General features: G+C 50.2%; 1 protein-coding gene across 2 annotated transcripts in view; it reads right to left on the reverse strand.

Annotated features, from left to right (window-relative positions):
• UGGT2 (UDP-glucose glycoprotein glucosyltransferase 2) overlaps positions 1 to 23,878 on the reverse strand; it is a 1,472,699-nt gene that overhangs the window by 173,425 nt on the left and 1,275,396 nt on the right. The gene's annotated exons all lie outside the window — the stretch shown is intronic.

Genomic DNA, 23,878 nt, shown 5'->3' on the forward strand with positions numbered 1-23,878 from the left:
TGGTGTGTTCTAAGGTGATTTTACCATGTGAAAAAGCCTTCTGCTGGGATATCATGAATCATATTTGAGAGAAAACTATTTTCTCATGCTTTTCCCACAGAGGTTTGGTATGTGATCTATAAGCTAAATTGAGAACATATTTTCTGTAAATTCACATTATCTTTCTCAGTCATGTGAGAATGAAGTCTGACATTCTCAGTAAAACATGTACATCCAACAAGGGCAGAGACTGTCAGTTGATTCCTTTGTGTTCTACTGCAGCTTCCCAGAGTGTTCTAAAGAACAACTAGAGCGCTAACAGTCTTACTTATGACAAACATATGGCACACCTGAAGCCATCTTGATTGGAATAAAGTGGTAACTCTTAAAACATTTAATTTAAAAAGGAACAAAATGAGGGGGTTCATTTTGCCATAGAAAGTATGATTAGTGCTGCAGAAAGAAAAATTAGGGCACATTTTGAGTGACTTCTCAAATCCTCTTCTATTTCATTAAAACATTCTGACATGCAGACTGAACCATGCACTTTCAATACCAGCAGCAGACTTCCCTGGTGAGCAGTAGCTTTACTACAGTGATCTAATAAGCAAATAGAGTGCTAACATTCTGAATGTATGGCAAATGTGTGACACATCTGAATGCCTTTTTGATTGAATCAAAGTAAAAAACTGAAAGTATTCCTACTGAGGAGACTGTAGTAAATGAGGAAATTAGGAAACTTCATAACAAATAAGTCTCCCAAGATGGCCACCAGAGACAAAAGAGCCCAAATGTAGCACAAATATCACCCAGATGTAGCCCAAGTATAGCCCAATGACAGAATGTCCCAGGGTGCTCTAAAGAACAACTAGAGCACTAACAGTCTTACGTATGACAAAAGTATGGCACACCTGAAGCCATCTTGATTGGAATAAAGTGGTAACACTTAAAACATTTAATTTGCAAAGGAAAAAATTGAGGTGGTTAATTTTGCCATAGAAATTATGATTATTGCTGCAGAAAGAACAATTAGGGCAAATTTTGACTTCTCAAATCCTCTTCTATTTCATTAAAAAATTCCGACATGCACTCTGAAACATGCACTTTGAATACCAGCAGCTGACTTCCCTGGTGAGCAGTAGCTTTACTACATTGATCTAATGAGCAACTAGAGTGCTAACATTCAGAGTTTATGGCAAATGTGTTACACATCTGAATGCCTTCTTGATGGGACCAAAGTAAACAAGCATTGAAAATGCAATAGGTCTCGCCCTCGTTTAAGTTAAAGCAATTCTGTTTGTAATTAGGCGGCTTTTTAGCTTTGCTTTTATTAGTGTTTTTCAAACTTTCATGTACATAACATGCATATGTATGCATATATGTATATGTATGCATGCATTTATATTTGTATTTATATAGCTATGCAGATTATATATATGTTTATATATGTATGTATACATATATTCACAGAAAAAAACATAGGTTTCAGGGGTGTTATAGTTAGCTGGCCATTTCACTCGTACAAAACCATAGAAATTCCTCCGTTATAGTTATTTCTGCTAACTATAACTCGCGCGCCCGCAATGCACTGCTGATGTCACATATTGCATCATTCATGACATGGTCAGTGACATAACTGATGACATCACTGATGACATCATCCAGTGAATGTGGTTTAGTTTGAAATTTAAATATGTATTATATATATACCAATCTGTATTGAAGATTGAGTGGATATAAAACTGTCTGGATGGATGATTTAGTAGCGGTCTGACTGTCTGTTTAAGTGAGTAATTAAAAGTGTATCACTTAATACATGGATTAGTAACTAAACTATGTGAATGTATGCATCACTGTCTCTGTTATTGTATAACATACTGCATCAGTTGGTCACTAACTACAAGAGTGTGTATATTAGTTCCTGATTAGTTGGGTGAGTATTTGTATGGGACAGTGTGTTTGTGTGTGGTTAGATGGGGTGTGTGTGACTCTATGCATAGATGTGTGAATGGGTGATTACCTAGGTGTATAGGTTTAAAAGTGCATGTGGAAACAGTTGTTTGGGTGACTGAGTGTATTTATTTGTGTGTTGGTGAGCGAATATATGTTTTAGTTGTACATCTTAAAGTAAAAAAATAAAAGGCATTGTATGTGAGAGTTGGTGTATATAAATAAGTATGTGTAAGAGTCAGTGATTGTGAGAGTAACTATATGAATGAGTGTATAATTGTAATGGAGATTTTTAAAAATATTAGCTATGAATTACTATGTGTTTGAATAAATGAGGTGTTGGATAATTGTGTAAGTGAGTAAATGTAAGTGTGATTAATTTTTTTCACGAGTGAGTAGGATGACTGCATAACCGACTAAGACGACTGCTGATGTGTCAATGTCTATATATGTGTTTAAGTGCATTTGATAGTGTTCTATTAATTAGTGACTGCATGTATAAATGATTCTGTTGTTGAATAGGGAGTTGTGTGTGTAGACTTAGGAATCAGTGAGTTGGTATGTAGTAACTGGTATTGGTGTGTCAATGGTTTCAAATATGGTACTCTGTATTTTACAGTGAGTGATTAAAGGTTATACTAGTGTAAGATGAGGTGTATCAGATTGTCACGTGGATGATGTCATTAATGATGTCTTCAGTGATGTCATTTGAGATATCATCAGTGATGTCACTGGCCATGTCATGAATGATGCAATATGTGACATCATCTGCAGTGCATTGCGGGCACGCGAGTTATAGTTAGCAGAACTAACTATAACGGTAGAATTTCTATGGTTTTGTACGAGTGAAATGGCCAGCTAACTATAACACCCCTGAAACCTATGTTTTTTTCTGTGAATTTCTAAGGTTTTTTAAATGCTAATTTCTAACGTCTCTGAAACCTATGGTTTTTTCAGTGAATTTCAAAGCTTTTTTTTTTTTTTTTTTTAATTTTATTGTGCAGAAAGAAGGTTACAAGCACGGGCCTACAACCACCAGGGCCGGCCGCTAGTAGGTAAAAGATCAAACAGTGCAATCACAATGACTGGCCCACCGGGGCTCCGCACCCTACAGAAAAGCAGACTGCACATAAAGGAAATCAGGATACACCCTCGTAACATAAATAACAACTTAAAACAAAAGCGAGGCAAGAAAACATAAGATGGCCGTCGGGCCACAGCAGGGGCGCTTCCATATACGACCACCCGATGGCAGTCAAGAAGAAGGGAAACAAAGAGGTAGGGGGGGGGGAGAAACGGGAATACCAAATCTATACTCAGATGTGCCAGATAAGTAAGGAACCATCAAGGATCAGGGGGACAAGGCTACATCAGACGTTTCCACCAGGGGGGGAGCACAAATACTTCCACGATACACATTCCACTGCCCCCAAATTCTGTTCCAAGCCCCGGGTTTACCACGAGCCACATACACAGTCTTTTCCCTGAACATGCACCAGTCCATGTTCTCCTTCCAGACAGATACGGTGGGGGGCCGCTGCGAACCCCAAAGCTGCGCTATGTCCCTCTTTGCTATCATGTTCCCCAGGGCCGCCCACCGAGTCTGGGCCGCGTTATAGTCATTGGGTTCCCACACATTCAGAACACAACGACGCACCTCCGGCAACAGCGTGACCCCGGTGACTCGCCTCATAACCTCATGCACCTGACGCCAGTATTCCACCACCTCGCGGCACTCCCACAGGATGTGGAGAAAGGTGGCACTGTGCCCACAGCCACGCTTGCAGAGCCCGTCCTCAGAAAACCCCATCGAGACCAATCGGGGACCCGTCACGTAAACGCGATGGAGGATCTTAAGCTGGACCAAACGGAGACGGGCCGGGATGGCAACCTCCTTAGGAGATGACAGCGCGGACTGCCAGTCCTCGTCGTCCAACTCAACCCCATCCCCCGTCCATGCCTCCCTTAGACGCACCAAGAGGTCAGCCCGATTATTTATCAATTTTTTATAGATCAAAGAGATAGTACTATCGGGAACGTGACCGTCGAGTATGCGGTCCTCGAGGGGCGATGAAACAGGGACCGTGGACCCTTCCCCAAAAACCGAGAGCAGGGCATGCCGAACCTGGGCGTAGCGAAAAAACTCCCTCTCACTAAGCTCATACTCGCTCCGGAGCGCCGCAAAGGTCTTGACCGCGCCTTTAACCCACAGATCCCCCACTCTGCTAATGCCGATCGTGTCCCAGTGCTCAAAGCCTTTCGTCGTCCAAAGGCTCCCCAGGCGGTCTGAGGCAAACAAGGGAGTAGCACACGTTAAACGCTCACTCCAGCCCATCGCTACATTCGCCGCCTTCCACACCCGTACCGCAATCTTGGTAGGGCCCGTGAGGGTCCTACCAGCAGATCGAGAGTAAAGCGCTCTGTTATAATTACCGCCGGGAAGCAGGAATTTATCCATCTCATACGCCGGGTTCAGACCAGGAGCATACGTGGCATGGTTAATTGCCGACAGTTGGGAGGCCCAGTAATACCGTCTAATGTCAGGAAGCGCGATGCCCCCGTCGTACCAGGGGAGAGTAAGCTTTGCCAGAGCGATACGCGCCCGCCCGTCCCAGACCAGTCTCCTCTGCAGACTCTCCACCTCCCAAAAGTAGGCCACCGGAATGACATCAAAGGAGTTCTGAAGTGCGTAAAGAAATCTGGGAAGGGACATCATTTTAAACAGGGCCGCGCGACCAAGCGGAGACAGGGGCAACCCACACCAACGAGCCGTATCCACCCTCAAACGTCGGAGTGGAGACAGGAGGTTCTGCTCATAGCGGACCGCCGGGTCCAACGAAACATATACCCCCAGGTACTTAAAGCCGGATGAGGACGTTTGGATAGGAAGTAGAGGCGGCAAAATGGGAGGGCCACCAGAGATAGGGTACACGCAAGATTTGGACCAGTTAATTATCAAACCCGAGTTTTTCCCAAAGGAGGTGAGGACATCAAAGAGAACATTAAGCGACTGTCGCGGCGAGGTGAGGTACAGAAGAATATCATCCGCGTACAGCGAGACCCGATCCTCGAAGCCCGGTGCCCACCGGATCCCTCTGATAGAGGGCTCCCAGCGGAGCCAGGCGGCGAGCGGTTCCAAGGCAAGAGCAAAAAGCAGAGGGGACAACGGGCACCCCTGCCTAGTGCCCCTCCCGAGAGCAAAAGGCCGGGAAGCCCGCCCATTGACAACCACCTGTGCCATTGGTCCGGCATAAAGAAGCTTCACCCAGCTAAGAAATCCCTCCCCAAAGCCAAACTTCTCCAAGACCGCCCAGAGGAATGGCCACTCGATGGTATCAAAGGCCATGGTGGCGTCCAAGGAAACCAATACGGCTGGTTCAGAAAAGTATTTCGCCCTAGCTAGGACGCCGTGCAGACGCCGCAGATTAAGAGCGGTATTACGGTGGGGGATGAAGCCGCATTGATCCGGATGAATCAGATCACAGATAACGCTCAGCAAGCGGTTGGCGAGGACTTTAGCCAGGATTTTGGGTTCTGCGTTTAAGAGGGAGATAGGCCTATATGAAGCACAGCGGTCACGTGGTTTACCCTCCTTAGGAATCACGACTATAGTCGCCAGACGCTGGTCGGCGGGAAGGGAACCCCTCTCGTTCGACTCCTGAAACATACGACGGAGGAAGGGCGCGATTTTATCCGGGCGTAGTTTGTATAGCTCGATCGGCAGGCCATTGGGGCCCATAGCTTTGCCCGAGCGAAGGGAGCCAATCGCGGTAGCAATCTCATCGACGGCCAAGGGGGCATCCAACCGCTCACGGTCCTCGACGGATAAGCCGGGCAGGACAATATCCCGTAGTAGAAGACGAGAGTCGTCTTCATCTCTGTCAGACACCGGGGAATACACCGTCCGGAGGTGGTCAGCAAAGCACTCCACAATCTCGCCAGGCTCAGTCACACACACTTCATCCGCAACCCGGAGCTCTGGGACCACACGATTCACTCTCTCCTTCCTATCCAGCCAAGCAATCAATTTACCAGCCTTGTCTCCAGCATCATACAACCTACCCTGCTGCTCCCTATACATGGTCCGGGCAGCGTCAGTGACAAGGGACTTATACTCGAACTGCTTCAGGCTGAGGGCATGTAGCCCATCCGGAGTGACACCCGTCTCCAAGGCCGCCTCCAACCCCAAGATGTCGGTCTCCAGCTTCACCACCGCCTCCATCTTAACCTTCTTAGCCGCCACAATCTGGGATAGGGCCTGCCCACGGAGTACTGCCTTAAAAGCTTCCCACAGGGACACTGCGGACATCACCGACCCATCATTCTCAAGGAAGTATTGGTCAATCGACTTGACCAGACTATAGCGGATCGTGGGGTTCCGCAGGTACCAAGGGTTAATAGGAGCGATCCGCCCAGCAGACCGCGTCCCAGTGTCAAAAAGCAACCACAGTGGGGAATGATCAGAAATACCCCGGGTCAGATGCTTAACCTCTCGAATCCGGGCAGTCTGGGCCGCGGGCATAAGAAAGTAATCCAATCTGGAGAGACTCCCATGCGCCCCAGAGTGAAAAGTGTACTGACACTGTGTAGGATGCATTAACCTCCAGCAATCGACCAGACCGAAGGTCTCCAAGAATCCGCCAAGCCACGCCTGCGCAGCAGGGAGGGCCCTGGGCGGGTGGCGATCCCGGTCGCCCGAGACCACCGAATTGAACTCCCCACCCATAAGCAGAAGACTGTCAGGAAGCTCAAGCAGCATTCGACCCAAGTCCGAAAAGGTGGAGTTCTGGAGGCCCGGGGGAACATAGACAGAGACCAAGGAGAGGGACTGCCCCTCCCACCGCCCAGTCAAAGCCACATAGCGCCCTCTATCGTCCGGGACTACCCTGGTGATCTCCAGCGGAAGTGAAGAGCGCAGGAGAATGCCAACCCCTCTAGAGCCAGTGGTGAAACCAGAATGGGCAACGAGTCGGTACCCCCCCCTGTTCATGGCATGACAAACGTTACCCACCAGATGCGTCTCCTGTAAAAACACCACATCAGGAGACATACTTCGCAAATACTGCAGCACAACACCCCATTTGATACGGTCCCCCAATCCATTGACGTTCCATGACATCAACCTCAACCCGTCCCCCCCCATCCCCTCCAATCGATCAAGGGTCCCCCAGCAGATAGCGCAACGCCCAAGACTGGAACAGAACAAAGACCTCGCATTAAAAACAAAACACACAAATCAAAACCCCCCAACCCCCCCCAACTGCCAACTCCCCCCACCCTGCACCCCTGCGACCCAAAAAACCACCCCAACTTGCAGTGTGCCTGTCGCCCCATAAACCCCATTCTACGGAAAGACCCCGGAGGAGGAGAGGGGCCCGTCCCCAACCTCCCCCCACATAGATCATAATGAGACAAAATGCAAAAGAGAAGTTGAACCCAGCCGAACAGTACAAAATGGCAAAGTCAAGGACCAAAGTCACTCCGAGGGAGACCCGCCACCCTCGGTACCAGCAGAGGGCCCAGGCCGGTCCCCGCGGCCCGGCAGCGAGTCAAGCCAGTCACTCACAGTTGCGGGAGAGTCAAAAAAGGTTGTCCGATCTTCGTGCTCCACTCGGAGCCTAGCGGGAAAAAGCATGGAGTACTTGAGACCCAGGTCGCGGAGGCGACGCTTTACCCCCTGGAAGCCCATCCTCTGTTTCTGGACAAGTTGGGTGAAGTCCGGGAAAAAGTTAATAGACGCATTCTCATGGCGGACCGGGCCATGGGCCCGCGAGGCCTGCAAAATCACATCTCGGTCTCTGTAGTAGAAAAGTTTGGCAACAATGGGCCTCGGGGGGGCCCCCGGCCGCGGCCGACCGCCCGGAACTCGATGGGCCCGCTCCACGGCAAAGAACTTACTCAGGCCGGCGGGGGCAAGATGCTTGAGGATGAGCTCCTCCACCAAGAGATCCACCGGGTGGTTGTCGGAGGTCTCCGGGACGCCTATGACGCGGATGTTATTGCGGCGGGCCCGTCCCTCAAAGTCCTCCAGCCGCCGGGCCATCAGATCGTTGGCCGACTTGAGGTCGCCGAGAGTGGCCCGCTGGTCCGACACATCCGCAACCAGGGTGGACGTCCGCACGTCAAGCGATTGAACCCTCTCGTTGGTCTTGGAGAGATCCGCCCGAATCAGTGCGACATCAATAGCCACCGTGTCGATTTTACGGGCCAAGGCCTCGTATTGCGTAGCAATAGTCTCCTTGATGCCGTTAATGGCGCCCATAATGTCCTGCAGGGACGGATCCGAGGGCATGGACGGGCCACCACCAGCTTCGTCCGAGGGGGCTCCAGCCGCTCCAGGGGACCCTCTTCCTTGAGTATAGCGGTCCATGTTGTTCGTCTGGACCGGACCCCCGCGGAGGGATGTCTTAGTCTTACGCCCCTCGGGGCCCCCCCTGCCACCCATGAGAACCACGCTCACCAACGGGGACCACCGGCCCAGCGCCAAGGGGGCACCGGCCACTCAGTCAGAAGCCGCACCAGATACCGTGATGCGGCCGGGCGAGGAAACCAAAGTCAACGGGCACACTGGCGGCAAGCGGAGACAAGGGCATCCAGCAGAGATATACACCCAGCCGCTCCAATCAGTTACGATCTCCAGCCCCTCAGGGATCCAAAAGTGAAACCGAAAGTAATGGAGCGGCCACTGGCACAGATCCGCTGCCGCTGTTGTTCAATTACACCCCGGCTCCACAGGTCACCCTCGCACCGGGCACAGCCATCGATTGGGCCTCGAAAGTTCCAACCACCGTAGATCAGGATTCCCAGGTCCGATTCGGTTTCTGAAAGAAGGTCAACGTTCAGCCAGAATTCGCCTTCCAGATTCCGTCAGCCAAGTCAGGATAATTTCAGGATAAATTCCGAGGAGCAGCGAGGGTCCGGGGAGCCCTGTGCTCACGCGACCATCTTGGATGCGCGCTAGGCTCCTCCCCGACAAAGCTTTTTTAAATGCTAATTTCTAACTATAACATCTCTGAAACCTATGCTTTTTTCAGTGAATTTCAAAGGTTTTTTAAATGCTAATTTTTAAGTGTGATAGTAGTTATACCTATTTTTTTGTACTGATTTTCTACAGTTTCTTTAACTGTTTATTTATAAATATTTTATTCATTAAATAACATTATATATTTTTCAGAAAATTGCAAAAAAAATTTTTTTTAAAACATTCAAACTGAAATATTGATACATTTTTTGGTTTTCTCAAAGCGTACACATCACAGTGGGTGCGTGGATTCAAGTCGCCATTTTAGAAAAGTTGTGAAGGATCCGCATACGGTGTGTGACGGCTGCGTGTTTTTCAGTCACATCATATATATTTAATATTACGTGATGTGCGCGATTGGTATGCGACCAGTTCGCGACTCCTGCTCCTGCGCATTCGCAACACATGCGCATTACGGTACGAGATGTTTGCGCGGGTGCGTGTCCCACGTGACGTCATATACATGCAGGGGTGCGCTGGGTGCACGACACCCGCAAAAAAAATGTATGTTCCAAAATGATATGTATGTGTCTTTAATATACATATTAGGGCAAGAGATTATCTGAGATATTCATAAAAATAATATATTTGTACTTATAATAAACTTATATTATTTTTAAATATATTTTCGCGAAGTCGGGTGCGTGCATCGTGAGCCAGACAAACCAGGTCAGCAGAGCCGTTGTAGCGCCAGAGAACCAGGTCAGCAGAGCTGCTCTAGAACCAGAGACCCAGGTCAGCAGAGCTGCTCTAGAGGCCGAGACCCAGGTCAGCAGAGCTGCTGTAGAGCCAGAGAAACCAGGTCAGCAGAGCTGCTTTAGAGGGAGAGAACCAGGTCAGCAGAGCTGCTCTAGAGCCAGAGACCCGGGTCAGCAGAGCTGCTTTAGAGGGAGAGAACCAGGTCAGCAGAGCTGCTTTAGAGGGAGAGAACCAGGTCAGCAGAATTGCTTTAGAGCCAGAGAACCAGGTCAGCAGAGCTGCTCTAGAGCCAGAGAACCAGGTCAGCAGAACTGCTTTAGAGCCATAGAACCAGGTCAGCAGAGCTGCTCTAGAGGCAGAGAACCAGGTCAGCAGAACTGCTTTAGAGCCAGAGAACCAGGTCAGCAGACCTGCTTTTGAGCCAGAGAATCAGGTCAGCAGAGCTGCTCTAGGGCCAGAGAACCAGGTCAGCAGAGCTGCTTTAGAGCCATAGAACCAGGTCAGAAGATCTGCTTTAGAGTCAGAGAACCAGGTCAGCAGAGCCGCTCTAGAGGCAGAGAACCAGGTCAGCAGAGCTGCTTTAGAGGGAGAGAACCAGGTCAGCAGAGCTCCTTTAGAGTCATAGAACCAGGTCAGCGAGGCTTCTTTAGAGCCAGAGAATCAGGTTAGCAGAGCTGCTCTACAGCCAGAGAAACCAGGTCAGCAGAGCTGCTTTAGAGGGAGAGAACCAGGTCAGCAGAGCTGCTTTAGAGCCAGAGAACCAGGTCAGCGAGGCTGCTCTAGAACCAGAGAACCAGGTCAGCAGAGCTGCTTAAGAGCCATGGAACCAGGTCAGCAGAGCTGCTCTAGAGGCAGAGAACCAGGTCAGCAGAGCTGATTTAGAGGGAGAGAACCAGGTCAGCAGAGCTGCTTTAGAGCCAGAGAACCAGGTCAGCAGAGCTGCTCTAGAGACAGAGAACCAGGTCAACAGAGCTGCTTTAGAGGCATAGAAGCAGGTCAGCAGAGCTGCTTTAGAGCCAGAGAACCAGGTCAGCAGAGCTGCTCTAAAGCCTAAGAACCAGGTCAGCAGAGCTGCTCTAGAGCCAGAGAACCAGGTCAACAGAGCTGCTGTAGAGCCAGAGAAACCAGGTCATCAGAGCTGCTTTAGAGCGAGAGAACCAGGTCAGCAGAGCTGCTTTAGAGGGAGAGAACCAGGTCAGCAGAGCTGCTTTAGAGCCAGAGAACCAGGTCAGCAGAGCTGATGTAGAGCCAGAGAAACCAGGTCAGTAGAGCTGCTTTAGAGCGAGAGAACCAGGTCAGCAGAGCTGCTTTAGAGGGAGAGAACCAGGTCAGCAGAGCTGCTTTAGAGCCAAGGGACCAGGTCAGCAGAGCTGCTCTAGAGCCAGAGAACCGGGTCAGCAGAGCTGTTGTAGAGCCAGAGAACCAGGTCAGCAGAGCTGCTTTAGAGGGAGAGAACCAGGTCAGCAGAGTTGCTTTAGAGCCAGAGAACCAGGCCAGCAGAGCTGCTTTAGAGCCAGAGAACCAGGTCAGCAGAGCTGCTCTAGAGCCAGAGAACCAGGTCAGCAGAGCTGCTTTAGAGCCAGAGAACCAGGTCATCAGAGCTGCTCTAGAACCTAAGAACCAGGTTAGCAGAGCTGCTCTAGAGCCAGAGAACCAGGTCAGCAGAGCTGCTGTAGAGCCAGAGAACAAGGTCAGCAGAGCTGCTCTAGAGCCAGAGAACCAGGTCAGCAGAGCTGATTTAGAGGGAGAGAACCAGGTCAGCAGAGCTGCTTTAGAGCGAGAGAACCAGGTCAGCAGAGCCATTGTAGAGCCAGGGAACCAGGTCAGCAGAGCTGCTCTAGAGCCTAATAAGCAGGTCAGCAGAGCTGCTCTAGAACCGGAGAGACAGGTCAGCAGAGATGCTTTAGAGCCAGAGAACCAGAGCAGCAGAGCTGCTCTAGAGCCTAAGAACCAGGTCTTTTGTCAGCAGAGCTGCTCTAGAGCCAGAGAACCAGGTCATCAGAGCTGCTTTAGAGCCATAGAAGCAGGTCAGCAGAGCTGCTTTAGAGCCAGAGAACCAGGTCAGCAGAGCTGCTCTAAAGCCTAAGAACCAGGTCAGCAGAGCTGCTCTAGAGCCAGAGAACCAGGTCAGCAGAGCTGCTGTAGAGCCAGAGAAACCAGGTCAGTAGAGCTGCTTTAGAGCGAGAGAACCAGGTCAGCAGAGCTGCTTTAGAGGGAGAGAACCAGGTCAGCAGAGCTGCTTTAGAGCCAGAGAACCAGGTCAGCAGAGCTGTTGTAGAGCCAGAGAAACCAGGTCAGTAGAGCTGCTTTAGAGCGAGAGAACCAGGTCAGCAGAGCTGCTTTAGAGTGAGAGAACCAGGTCAGCAGAGCTGCTTTAGAGCCAGAGAACCAGGTCAGCAGAGCTGCTGTAGAGCCCGAGAAACCAGGTCAGTAGAGCTGCTTTAGAGCGAGAGAACCAGGTCAGCAGAGCTGCTTTAGAGGGAGAGAACCAGGTCAGCAGAGCTGCTTTAGAGTCAGAGAACCAGGTCAGCAGAGCTGCTCTAGAGCCAGAGAACCAGGTCAGCAGAACTGCTTTAGAGCCATAGAACCGGGTCAGCAGAGCTGCTTTAGAGCCAGAGAACCGGGTCAGCAGAGCTGTTGTAGAGCCAGAGAACCAGGCCAGCAGAGCTGCTCTAGAGCCTAAGAAGTAGGTCAGCAGAGCTGCTCTAGAGCCAGAGAACCAGGCCAGCAGAGCTGCTGTAGAGCCAGAGAAACCAGGTCAGCAGAGCTGCTTTAGAGGGAGAGAACCAGGTCAGCAGAGCTTCTTTAGAGCCAGAGAACCAGGCCAGCAGAGCTGCTTTAGAGCCAGAGAACCAGGTCAGCAGAGCTGCTCTAGAGCCAGAGAACCAGGTCAGCAGAGCTGCTTTAGAGCCAGAGAACCAGGTCAGCAGAGCTGCTCTAGAACCTAAGAACCAGGTTAGCAGAGCTGCTCTAGAGCCAGAGAACCAGGTCAGCAGAGCTGCTGTAGAGCCAGAGAACCAGGTCAGCAGAGCTGCTCTAGAGCCAGAGAACCAGGTCAACAGAGCTGCTTTAGAGCCATAGAACCACTTCAGCAGAGCTGCTTTAGAGCCAGAGAACCAGGTCAGCAGAGCTGCTCTAAAGCCTAAGAACAGGTCAGCAGAGCTGCTCTAGAGCCATAGAACCACTTCAGCAGAGCTGCTTTAGAGCCAGAGAACCAGGTCAGCAGAGCTGCTCTAAAGCCTAAGAACAGGTCAGCAGAGCTGCTCTAGAGCCAGAGAACCAGTTCAGCAGAGCTGCTTTAGAGCCAGAGAACCAGGTCAGCAGAGCTGCTCTAGAGCCAGAGAACCAGGTCAGCAGAGCTGCTTTAGAGCCAGAGAACCAGGTCATCAGAGCTGCTCTAGAACCTAAGAACCAGGTTAGCAGAGCTGCTCTAGAGCCAGAGAACCAGGTCAGCAGAGCTGCTGTAGAGCCAGAGAACAAGGTCAGCAGAGCTGCTCTAGAGCCAGAGAACCAGGTCAGCAGACCTGCTTTTGAGCCAGAGAATCAGGTCAGCAGAGCTGCTCTAGGGCCAGAGAACCAGGTCAGCAGAGCTGCTTTAGAGCCATAGAACCAGGTCAGAAGATCTGCTTTAGAGTCAGAGAACTAGGTCAGCAGAGCCGCTCTAGAGGCAGAGAACCAGGTCAGCAGAGCTGCTTTAGAGGGAGAGAACCAGGTCAGCAGAGCTCCTTTAGAGTCATAGAACCAGGTCAGCGAGGCTTCTTTAGAGCCAGAGAATCAGGTTAGCAGAGCTGCTCTACAGCCAGAGAAACCAGGTCAGCAGAGCTGCTTTAGAGGGAGAGAACCAGGTCAGCAGAGCTGCTTTAGAGCCAGAGAACCAGGTCAGCGAGGCTGCTCTAGAACCAGAGAACCAGGTCAGCAGAGCTGCTTAAGAGCCATGGAACCAGGTCAGCAGAGCTGCTCTAGAGGCAGAGAACCAGGTCAGCAGAGCTGATTTAGAGGGAGAGAACCAGGTCAGCAGAGCTGCTTTAGAGCCAGAGAACCAGGTCAGCAGAGCTGCTCTAGAGACAGAGAACCAGGTCAACAGAGCTGCTTTAGAGGCATAGAAGCAGGTCAGCAGAGCTGCTTTAGAGCCAGAGAACCAGGTCAGCAGAGCTGCTCTAAAGCCTAAGAACCAGGTCAGCAGAGCTGCTCTAGAGCCAGAGAACCAGGTCAACAGAGCTGCTGTAGAGCCAGAGAAACCAGGTCATCAGAGCTGCTTTAGAGCGAGAGAACCAGGTCAGCAGAGCTGCTTTAGAGGGAGAGAACCAGGTCAGCAGAGCTGCTTTAGAGCCAGAGAACCAGGTCAGCAGAGCTGATGTAGAGCCAGAGAAACCAGGTCAGTAGAGCTGCTTTAGAGCGAGAGAACCAGGTCAGCAGAGCTGCTTTAGAGGGAGAGAACCAGGTCAGCAGAGCTGCTTTAGAGCCAAGGGACCAGGTCAGCAGAGCTGCTCTAGAGCCAGAGAACCGGGTCAGCAGAGCTGTTGTAGAGCCAGAGAACCAGGTCAGCAGAGCTGCTTTAGAGGGAGAGAACCAGGTCAGCAGAGTTGCTTTAGAGCCAGAGAACCAGGCCAGCAGAGCTGCTTTAGAGCCAGAGAACCAGGTCAGCAGAGCTGCTCTAGAGCCAGAGAACCAGGTCAGCAGAGCTGCTTTAGAGCCAGAGAACCAGGTCATCAGAGCTGCTCTAGAACCTAAGAACCAGGTTAGCAGAGCTGCTCTAGAGCCAGAGAACCAGGTCAGCAGAGCTGCTGTAGAGCCAGAGAACAAGGTCAGCAGAGCTGCTCTAGAGCCAGAGAACCAGGTCAGCAGAGCTGATTTAGAGGGAGAGAACCAGGTCAGCAGAGCTGCTTTAGAGCGAGAGAACCAGGTCAGCAGAGCCATTGTAGAGCCAGGGAACCAGGTCAGCAGAGCTGCTCTAGAGCCTAATAAGCAGGTCAGCAGAGCTGCTCTAGAACCGGAGAGACAGGTCAGCAGAGATGCTTTAGAGCCAGAGAACCAGAGCAGCAGAGCTGCTCTAGAGCCTAAGAACCAGGTCTTTTGTCAGCAGAGCTGCTCTAGAGCCAGAGAACCAGGTCATCAGAGCTGCTTTAGAGCCATAGAAGCAGGTCAGCAGAGCTGCTTTAGAGCCAGAGAACCAGGTCAGCAGAGCTGCTCTAAAGCCTAAGAACCAGGTCAGCAGAGCTGCTCTAGAGCCAGAGAACCAGGTCAGCAGAGCTGCTGTAGAGCCAGAGAAACCAGGTCAGTAGAGCTGCTTTAGAGCGAGAGAACCAGGTCAGCAGAGCTGCTTTAGAGGGAGAGAACCAGGTCAGCAGAGCTGCTTTAGAGCCAGAGAACCAGGTCAGCAGAGCTGTTGTAGAGCCAGAGAAACCAGGTCAGTAGAGCTGCTTTAGAGCGAGAGAACCAGGTCAGCAGAGCTGCTTTAGAGTGAGAGAACCAGGTCAGCAGAGCTGCTTTAGAGCCAGAGAACCAGGTCAGCAGAGCTGCTGTAGAGCCCGAGAAACCAGGTCAGTAGAGCTGCTTTAGAGCGAGAGAACCAAGTCAGCAGAGCTGCTTTAGAGGGAGAGAACCAGGTCAGCAGAGCTGCTTTAGAGTCAGAGAACCAGGTCAGCAGAGCTGCTCTAGAGCCAGAGAACCAGGTCAGCAGAACTGCTTTAGAGCCATAGAACCGGGTCAGCAGAGCTGCTTTAGAGCCAGAGAACCGGGTCAGCAGAGCTGTTGTAGAGCCAGAGAACCAGGCCAGCAGAGCTGCTCTAGAGCCTAAGAAGTAGGTCAGCAGAGCTGCTCTAGAGCCAGAGAACCAGGCCAGCAGAGCTGCTGTAGAGCCAGAGAAACCAGGTCAGCAGAGCTGCTTTAGAGGGAGAGAACCAGGTCAGCAGAGCTTCTTTAGAGCCAGAGAACCAGGCCAGCAGAGCTGCTTTAGAGCCAGAGAACCAGGTCAGCAGAGCTGCTCTAGAGCCAGAGAACCAGGTCAGCAGAGCTGCTTTAGAGCAAGAGAACCAGGTCAGCAGAGCTGCTGTAGAACCTAAGAACCAGGTTAGCAGAGCTGCTCTAGAGCCAGAGAACCAGGTCAGCAGAGCTGCTGTAGAGCCAGAGAACCAGGTCAGCAGAGCTGCTCTAGAGCCAGAGAACCAGGTCAACAGAGCTGCTTTAGAGCCATAGAACCACTTCAGCAGAGCTGCTTTAGAGCCAGAGAACCAGGTCAGCAGAGCTGCTCTAAAGCCTAAGAACAGGTCAGCAGAGCTGCTCTAGAGCCATAGAACCACTTCAGCAGAGCTGCTTTAGAGCCAGAGAACCAGGTCAGCAGAGCTGCTCTAAAGCCTAAGAACAGGTCAGCAGAGCTGCTCTAGAGCCAGAGAACCAGTTCAGCAGAGCTGCTTTAGAGCCAGAGAACCAGGTCAGCAGAGCTGCTCTAGAGCCAGAGAACCAGGTCAGCAGAGCTGCTTTAGAGCCAGAGAACCAGGTCATCAGAGCTGCTCTAGAACCTAAGAACCAGGTTAGCAGAGCTGCTCTAGAGCCAGAGAACCAGGTCAGCAGAGCTGCTGTAGAGCCAGAGAACAAGGTCAGCAGAGCTGCTCTAGAGCCAGAGAACCAGGTCAGCAGAGCTGATTTAGAGGGAGAGAACCAGGTCAGCAGAGCTGCTTTAGAGCGAGAGAACCAGGTCAGCAGAGCCATTGTAGAGCCAGGGAACCAGGTCAGCAGAGCTGCTCTAGAGCCTAATAAGCAGGTCAGCAGAGCTGCTCTAGAACCGGAGAGACAGGTCAGCAGAGATGCTTTAGAGCCAGAGAACCAGAGCAGCAGAGCTGCTCTAGAGCCTAAGAACCAGGTCTTTTGTCAGCAGAGCTGCTCTAGAGCCAGAGAACCAGGTCATCAGAGCTGCTTTAGAGCCATAGAAGCAGGTCAGCAGAGCTGCTTTAGAGCCAGAGAACCAGGTCAGCAGAGCTGCTCTAAAGCCTAAGAACCAGGTCAGCAGAGCTGCTCTAGAGCCAGAGAACCAGGTCAGCAGAGCTGCTGTAGAGCCAGAGAAACCAGGTCAGTAGAGCTGCTTTAGAGCGAGAGAACCAGGTCAGCAGAGCTGCTTTAGAGGGAGAGAACCAGGTCAGCAGAGCTGCTTTAGAGCCAGAGAACCAGGTCAGCAGAGCTGTTGTAGAGCCAGAGAAACCAGGTCAGTAGAGCTGCTTTAGAGCGAGAGAACCAGGTCAGCAGAGCTGCTTTAGAGTGAGAGAACCAGGTCAGCAGAGCTGCTTTAGAGCCAGAGAACCAGGTCAGCAGAGCTGCTGTAGAGCCAGAGAAACCAGGTCAGTAGAGCTGCTTTAGAGCGAGAGAACCAGGTCAGCAGAGCTGCTTTAGAGGGAGAGAACCAGGTCAGCAGAGCTGCTTTAGAGTCAGAGAACCAGGTCAGCAGAGCTGCTCTAGAGCCAGAGAACCAGGTCAGCAGAACTGCTTTAGAGCCATAGAACCGGGTCAGCAGAGCTGCTTTAGAGCCAGAGAACCGGGTCAGCAGAGCTGTTGTAGAGCCAGAGAACCAGGCCAGCAGAGCTGCTCTAGAGCCTAAGAAGTAGGTCAGCAGAGCTGCTCTAGAGCCAGAGAACCAGGCCAGCAGAGCTGCTGTAGAGCCAGAGAAACCAGGTCAGCAGAGCTGCTTTAGAGGGAGAGAACCAGGTCAGCAGAGCTTCTTTAGAGCCAGAGAACCAGGCCAGCAGAGCTGCTTTAGAGCCAGAGAACCAGGTCAGCAGAGCTGCTCTAGAGCCAGAGAACCAGGTCAGCAGAGCTGCTTTAGAGCCAGAGAACCAGGTCAGCAGAGCTGCTCTAGAACCTAAGAACCAGGTTAGCAGAGCTGCTCTAGAGCCAGAGAACCAGGTCAGCAGAGCTGCTGTAGAGCCAGAGAACCAGGTCAGCAGAGCTGCTCTAGAGCCAGAGAACCAGGTCAACAGAGCTGCTTTAGAGCCATAGAACCACTTCAGCAGAGCTGCTTTAGAGCCAGAGAACCAGGTCAGCAGAGCTGCTCTAAAGCCTAAGAACAGGTCAGCAGAGCTGCTCTAGAGCCAGAGAACCATTTCAGCAGAGCTGCTGTAGAGCCAGAGAAACCAGGTGAGTAGAGCTGCTTTAGAGCGAGAGAACCAGGTCAGCAGAGCTGCTTTAGAGGGAGAGAACCAGGTCAGCAGAGCTGCTCTAGAGCCTAAGAACCAGGTTAGCAGAGCTGCTCTAGAGCCAGAGAACCAGGTCAGCAGAGCTGCTGTAGAGCCAGAGAAACCAGGTGAGTAGAGCTGCTTTAGAGGGAGAGAACCAGGTCAGCAGAGATGCTCTAGTGGGAGAGAACCAGGTCAGCAGAGCTGCTTTAGAGCCAGAGAACCGGGTCAGCAGAGCTGTTGTAGAGCCAGAGAACCAGGCCAGCAGAGCTGCTCTAGAGCCTAAGAAGTAGGTCAGCAGAGCTGCTCTAGAGCCAGAGAACCAGGTCAGCAGAGCTGCTGTAGAGCCAGAGACCAGGTCAGCAGAGCTGCTTTAGAGGGAGAGAACCAGGTCAGCAGAGCTGCTTTAGAGCCAGAGAACCAGGCCAGCAGAGCTGCTTTAGAGCCAGAGAACCAGGCCAGCAGAGCTGCTTTAGAGCCAGAGAACCAGGTCAGCAGAGCTGCTCTAGAGCCAGAGAACCAAGTCAGCAGAGCTGCTTTAGAGCCAGAGAACCAGGTCAGTAGAGCTGCTCTAGAGCCTAAGAACCAGGTTGGCAGAGCTGCTCTAGAGCCAGATAACCAGGTCAGCAGAGCTGCTGTAGAGCCAGAGAACCAGGTCAGCAGAGCTGCTCTAGAGCCAGAGAACCAGGTCAACAGAGCTGCTTTAGAGCCATAGAACCAGGTCAGCAGAGCTGCTTTAGAGCCAGAGAACCAGGTCAGCAGAGCTGCTCTAAAGCCTAAGAACCAGGTCAGCAGAGCTGCTCTAGAGCCAGAGAACCAGGTCAGCAGAGCTGCTGTAGAGCCAGAGAAACCAGGTGAGTAGAGCTGCTTTAGAGCGAGAGAACCAGGTCAGCAGAGCTGCTTTAGAGGGAGAGAACCAGTTCAGCAGAGCTGCTTTAGAGCCAAGGGACCAGGTCAGCAGAACTGCTCTAGAGCCAGAGAACCAGGTCAGCAGAACTGCTTTAGAGCCAGAGAAACCAGGTGAGTAGAGCTGCTTTAGAGCGAGAGAACCAGGTCAGCAGAGCTGCTTTAGAGGGAGAGAACCAGGTCAGCAGAGCTGCTTTAGAGCCAAGGGACCAGGTCAGCAGAGCTGCTCTAGAGCCAGAGAACCAGGTCAGCAGAACTGCTTTAGAGCCATAGAACCGGGTCAGCAGAGCTGCTTTAGAGCCAGAGAACCAGGTCAGCAGAGCTGTTGTAGAGCAGGAGAACCAGGCCAGCAGAGCTGCTCTAGAGCCTAAGAAGTAGGTCAGCAGAGCTGCTCTAGAGCCAGAGAACCAGGTCAGCAGAGCTGCTGTAGAGCCAGAGAAACCAGGTCAGCAGAGCTGCTTTAGAGCCAGAGAACCAGGCCAGCAGAGCTGCTTTAGAGCCAGAGAACCGGGCCAGCAGAGCTGCTTTAGAGCCAGAGAACCAGGCCAGCAGAGCTGCTTTAGAGCCAGAGAACCAGGTCAGCAGAGCTGCTCTAGAGCCAGAGAACCAGGTCAGCAGAGCTGCTGTAGAGCCAGAGAAACCAGGTCAGCAGAGCTGCTTTAGAGGGAGAGAACCAGTTCAGCAGAGCTGCTTTAGAGCCAAGGGACCAGGTCAGCAGAACTGCTCTAGAGCCAGAGAACCAGGTCAGCAGAACTGCTTTAGAGCCAGAGAAACCAGGTGAGTAGAGCTGCTTTAGAGCGAGAGAACCAGGTCAGCAGAGCTGCTTTAGAGGGAGAGAACCAGGTCAGCAGAGCTGCTTTAGAGCCAAGGGACCAGGTCAGCAGAGCTGCTCTAGAGCCAGAGAACCAGGTCAGCAGAACTGCTTTAGAGCCATAGAACCGGGTCAGCAGAGCTGCTTTAGAGCCAGAGAACCAGGTCAGCAGAGCTGTTGTAGAGCCAGAGAACCAGGCCAGCAGAGCTGCTCTAGAGCCTAAGAAGTAGGTCAGCAGAGCTGCTCTAGAGCCAGAGAACCAGGTCAGCAGAGCTGCTGTAGAGCCAGAGAAACCAGGTCAGCAGAGCTGCTTTAGAGGGAGAGAACCAGGTCAGCAGAGCTGCTTTAGAGCCAGAGAACCGGGCCAGCAGAGCTGTTTTAGAGCCAGAGAACCAGGCCAGCAGAGCTGCTTTGGAGCCAGAGAACCAGGTCAGCAGAGCTGCTCTAGAGCCAGAGAACCAAGTCAGCAGAGCTGCTTTAGAGCCATAGAACCAGGTCAGCAGAGCTGCTTTAGAGCCAGAGAACCAGGTCAGCAGAGCTGCTCTAGAGCCTATGAACCAGGTTAGCAGAGCTGCTCTAGAGCCAGAGAACCAGGTCAGCAGAGCTGCTGTAGAGCCAGAGAAACCAGGTCAGTAGAGCTGCTTTAGAGGGAGAGAACCAGGTCAGCAGAGCTGCTCTAGTGGGAGAGAACCAGGTCAGCAGAGCTGCTTTAGAGCCAGAGAACGGGGTCAGCAGAGCTGCTCTAGCTGACACTGACAGACTGACACTGACTGACTGACACTGACTGACACTGATTGACTGACACTGACTGACACTGATTGACTGACACTGACTGACACTGACTGACTGACACTGACTGACTGACACTGACTGACTGACACTTATTGACTGACACTGACTGACACTGATTGACTGACACTGACTGACTGACACTGACTGACTACTACTCTCTACCACTCACTCTCTACTACTTACTCTCTACTACTGTCTCTCTACTACTCACTCTACTACTCTCTATTACTCACTCTCTACTTCACTACTACTCTCTACTTCTCTCTACTTCTCTCTACTACTTTACTACTCTACTACTCACTCTCTACTACCCTCTCTCGGCTACTCACTCTACTACTGTACGACTCACTCTCTGCTACTCGCTCTCAACTACTCTCTACTACTCACTCTCTACTACTCTACACTACTCTACTACTTAACTACTCTCTCTCTCTACTTCTCACTCTCTACTACACACTCTCTACTACTCACTCTACTACAAACTATACTACTTGCTCTCTACTACTCTCTACTACTCACTCTCTACTACTCTCTACTACTCACTCTAATACTCACTCTCTACTACTCTCTCTCTGCTACTCACTCTCTACTACTCACTCTCCTACTCTCTACTACTCACTCTCTGCTACACTCTCTACTACTCTCTACTACTCACTCTCTACTCCTCTCTCTACCTCGCTCTCTACCCCTCTCTCTACCTCTCTCTACCTCTCTACACCTCTACCTCTCTACACCTCTACACCTCTACCTCTCTACAAGCACACATATGCACATTTATTTTTGCATATATATGCATATGCATGTATATATGTATGTGTGTGTATATTACCTACTGGCGGTCGCCAGTAGGTAGTTATAGTTAGGACCCTGTTTCCATAGGAAAACCGCAACATTCTATTTTGAATAACTTTGGCGCCGGTCGACGAATCCTCGCGAAATTTTCAAAACTAATGGGGCGCTACGCTCCACTCCTACCCTGAAAGTCTCGGGGGGATTCCTCAAGCAGGGGCTGAGAAAAAAGGGGGGTCCCAAAACGCGTTTTTCCCATGCATTTTTCCATAGGACCTTTAGACACAGCTACAGCCCGAACGGCTGAACAGAGTTACTTGAAATTTGGCAGAGAGGTAGTCTACAGGTCAAGGAAGTGCCTTTTGTAGGTCTCGTGTAAATCTGTTCAGTAGTTCCTGAGAAAATAGCATTTAAATCAATATATATATCTGTGGCAGCTTACGGTGCGCTTACCGTGCGCTTACGGTAAGCTTACCGTACGCGTACGGTGCCGTGCGCGAGCGCGATTCTGATTGGCTGTTACAGCTTAGTAAACATTCGAATCGGTCGAAACCAGGAAGCGGCGGCCGCCATTTTCTCTCTCGCACTCTGAGGGGGGAGGAAAAACAAAGGTTGAAAACATGTAAAGGGGCATGTTAGACAGCTCCTAACCACCTAGCCTTGATTAAGGTGTCCTAATAGAACCCCCAAGGCAAAAAATTCAATTTTAATTTTTTTCGAAAAAACGCCGATTACGCTTACCGTACGCGTACGGTAAAAATGTAAAATAAAAAAAAAACTATCCACACTTTCCCACCCCCGTGTGCCACTGGTGCCCGCAGGGCACCGTTTGTGCATGGCATATTTTACTGAAGGAACAATTAATAGATTAACTTTCACAACGAAGCGCATAATATGTCCTCCGTGTGCGGACGGTGCGCGAAGCGCATCGTGCGTACATGGCCCATGAAGCGTAACGTGGGCACGCGGTGCGCGTTGCGCACCGCGTGCCCACTGTGCGTGCACAGCACTAACTGCGTAAAGTGGGCGCGTGGTGCGCGAAGGGCACCGTGTGCTCACTGTGCGCGCACGGAACGAACTGCGTTAAGTGGGAGCGCACGCCACGAACGGCGTAAAGTAACTTAGCATTTAAAAAAACGTACAAATCACTGAAAAAACCATAGGTTTCACACACGTTATAGTTAGGAATTAGCATTTAAAAAACCTTGCAAATTCACTGAAAAAACCATAGGTTTTACACATGTTATAGTTAGCTGGACATTTTACTGATAAAAAACCATTGAAATTCCCCCGTTATAGTTAGTGCAGGCAACTATAACTCACGCGACCGCAATCCTCTGCTGATGCTAATACTGTATTTAGACACTTATTTGCCCATGTCTTCTTCCATTAAATTTTAGCTATACATATATTACAAATATTTTTTTTTCATAAAGACACATATGTCATCAGCAGAGGATTGCGGTCGCGTGAGTTATAGTTGCCTGCACTGACTATAACGGGGGAATTTCAATGGTTTTTTATCAGTGAAATGTCCAGCTAACTATAACATGTGTAAAACCTATGGTTTTTTCAGTGAATATATATATACATACATATATAAACATATATATAATCTGCATATCTATATAAATATAAATATAAATACATGCATACATATACATATATGCATACATATGCATGTTTTGTACATGAAAGTTTGAAAAACACTAATACAAGCAAAGCTAAAAAGCCACCTAATTACAAACAGATTTGCTTTAACTTACACGAGGGCGAGACCTATTGCATTTTCAATGCTTGTTTACTTTGGTTTCATCAAGAAGGCATTCAGATGTGTCACACATTTGCCATAAATTCTGAATGTTAGCACTCTAGTTGCTCATTAGATCACTGTAGTAAAGCTACTGCTCACCAGGGAAGTCTGCTGCTGGTTTTCAAAGTGCATGTTTCAGTCTGCATGTCAGAATTTTTTTATGAAATAGAAGAGGATTTGAGAAGTCAAAATGTGCCCTAATTTTTCTTTCTGCAGCACTAATCATAATTTCTATGGCAAAATGAACCCCCTCATTTTGTTTCTTTGCAAATTAGGGGGCATATTATCAAACCAGGCGATAAAATTATCGCCGCTTTAGCGGCAGAAAACTGCCGCTAAAACGGCGATAATGGGCTTGATAATATGCTCTATGGAATTCCAATTGAAGCCCATGTTAGATGTGAAGGACATCTAACATGGGCTTCAATTGGAATTCCACAGAGCATATTATCAAGCCCATTATCGCCGTTTTAGCGGCAGTTTTCTGCCGCTAAAGAGGCGATAATTTTATCGCCTGGCTTGATAATATGCCCCTAAATGTTTTACGTTTTACAACTTTATTCCAATCAAGATGGCATCAGGTGTGCCATACTTTTGTCATAAGTAAGACTGTTTGCGCTCTAGTTGTTCTTTAGAACACACTGGGACATTCTGTAATTGGGCTATACTTGGGCTACATCTGGGTGATATTTGTGCTACATTTGGGCTCTTTTGTCTCTGGTGGCCATCTTGGGAGACTTATTTGTTATGAAGTTTCCTAATTTCCTCATTTACTACAGTCTCCTCAGTAGGAAATACTTTCAGGTTTTTTACTTTGATTCCATCAAGAAGGCATTCAGATGTGTCACACATTTGCCAAAAATTCAGAATATTAGCACTCTAGTTGCTTATTAGATCACTGTAGTAAAGCTACTGCTCACCAGGGAAGTCTGCTGCCGGTACTGAAAGTGCATGTT

The sequence above is a fragment of the Triturus cristatus genome, chromosome 8 (assembly GCF_964204655.1).
Source record: "Triturus cristatus chromosome 8, aTriCri1.1, whole genome shotgun sequence".
Taxonomy (NCBI): Eukaryota; Metazoa; Chordata; class Amphibia; order Caudata; family Salamandridae; genus Triturus; species Triturus cristatus.